A 2241-nucleotide genomic window follows, 5' to 3' on the forward strand; every position below is an offset into this window, starting at 1 on the left:
CGCTCCACTTATCAAAGGGAAGTAACTTGGGTATTTTTTTTGTAAAGTGTTAGGAACATAATGAAACATTATAATTAGTTTTGTGTGTAATCTAATCTTGCCCGATGTAAATCAAACGGGTGTCAATCATTTGTGCTCAACGAATTTGTGTGCTTGATGTGTGCATCTAGTGTATTATAGTGTATTATGCAGTAAATTTGTATGTAAATTATGGTTTTTTAGTTTCCTTGTCTGTAATCTCTTCGTGTATTGGTAAAATAATACATTTAAGGGATTGTATTGAATAATATTGAATTATCTTTATAAAATGCCAATCAGATTTACAGTTTGTTCAGTTTTTATAGTATGCAATTCCGATTAAATGTGGTGGAATTGAATCTTAAATGCAAATATTTGCATCAGCGTCCACATTGGCAGACATCTTGCGTATAATCTAGAATTTGATTTCGATTAAATCACTTCCAAAACATTGACCATCATAACATTATTCTTTTTTAGGCTGAAAAGATCCAAAATGATTGATTAAGTGATGGTAATATATCGACATATGTTAAATTGCTGAAAACGGTGGCAATCTTTGAAGCCACCTTGGATTTCTCAAAACCCACAAAGATACCAGCCCGACATAATTAGGATTCTTCATCAGTAACATGTTCCCAAACAAAAAAACACTTTAACATTTACCATACAACTCAATGTCGGGTATATGTCATTTTCTGCCGGACTCTAAAATATCATATTCATTAAGTAAATCAAGCATAATATATTACAAAATGAAATTTTAATTGAAACAAATAAGCAAAACGTCCGACAAAAAGTAATTTGCACGAGATCCCACCCACTCAACTTTTCTCTTTGTCAAGGACAAGCTACAACCTTTTATGGTTGAATTTGACGCTTGAGCTCTAAAAGTATAATTGACCTTTTAGGTAGGAACACTATGTCTCCTGATGGTGGTTCTTTGTGTTGGGTTATTTCAATATGGCATGAGGAATGACAGAGTTACAGTCCGGACAAAGTGTTTAATGACCGAATTCGATCTTTGACCTCAAAGTGTGACCCGTCGTGTTATGATGTAGAACATTTGTGCTTATATATATAAGCAAAGATATGGTGGGTATGAATTTTCAGACTGTAAAATGGCCATATTTGACTTTTGACCTCTAAACATGATATTGATCTTGACTTAAGGAGCGTAGATGCGTTTTACACGCTACAACCCGTCTTATGATGGTTTTCAATATGCAAAGCAATTTTAAAATCAATCAATATATGGCAATTTTTTTGCAGAGACAGGAATTTTCGGACGGTTATCCGGACACTCGGCAGAACGAAAAGACATGCAGTGCAGGCTCTATATATGCCGACTTCTTCGAACAGGAAGGGGGAGTGTGTATAGTGCAGGAGCAGTCCGCACCGGTCAATCAGGGACGGCACTATGATTGTATGGATGCGGGGGAGTGTGTATAGTGCAGGAGCAGTCCGCACCGGTCAATCAGGGACGGCACTATGATTGTATGGATGCGGGGGAGTGTGTATAGTGCAGGAGCAGTCCGCACCGGTCAATCAGGGACGGCACTATGATTGTATGGATGCGGGGGAGTGTGTATAGTGCAGGAGCAGTCCGCACCGGTCAATCAGGGACGGCACTATGATTGTATGGATGCGGGGGAGTGTGTATAGTGCAGGAGCAGTCCGCACCGGTCAATCAGGGACGGCACTATGATTGTATGGAATTGTTCGTTTAAACGAGGTCTCTGCTAAACCACAATTCAGTGAAGACATTCAACGGTATACAAGATTAGCCTGCGAGTTAATGCATTAAGCCCAGTTTTTCCAGAACGCGGCTAATTTTAAAGATTAAAAGAAGACAATTTGATTAGTAATATATAAGTTTATGTATATTATGGAATGACAATATTCAACACATACAATTATTCTTTAATAAACGATTGTAAGTTATGCTTCATACATAAAATATCATTTTCAAATATGGCAATACATATATTATATATATATTATACTAAGTATTTATATGCGGTATAGAATTCATATTCATTAACACGTGATTCCCCAGAATTTACTAAGGCTACAAAAATTAACCCATAACTAATTTATGACCCAACAATTATGACCAATACTAAATTGACATTTTTCTAAGCATACAATATGTACAGACAACTCCTTCCTTAAACCCTTTGCTAAACTATGAACCTATAACACAATACAACACGGGAACAG

The sequence above is a fragment of the Dreissena polymorpha genome, chromosome 9 (genome assembly GCF_020536995.1).
Source record: "Dreissena polymorpha isolate Duluth1 chromosome 9, UMN_Dpol_1.0, whole genome shotgun sequence".
NCBI lineage: Eukaryota > Metazoa > Mollusca > Bivalvia > Myida > Dreissenidae > Dreissena > Dreissena polymorpha.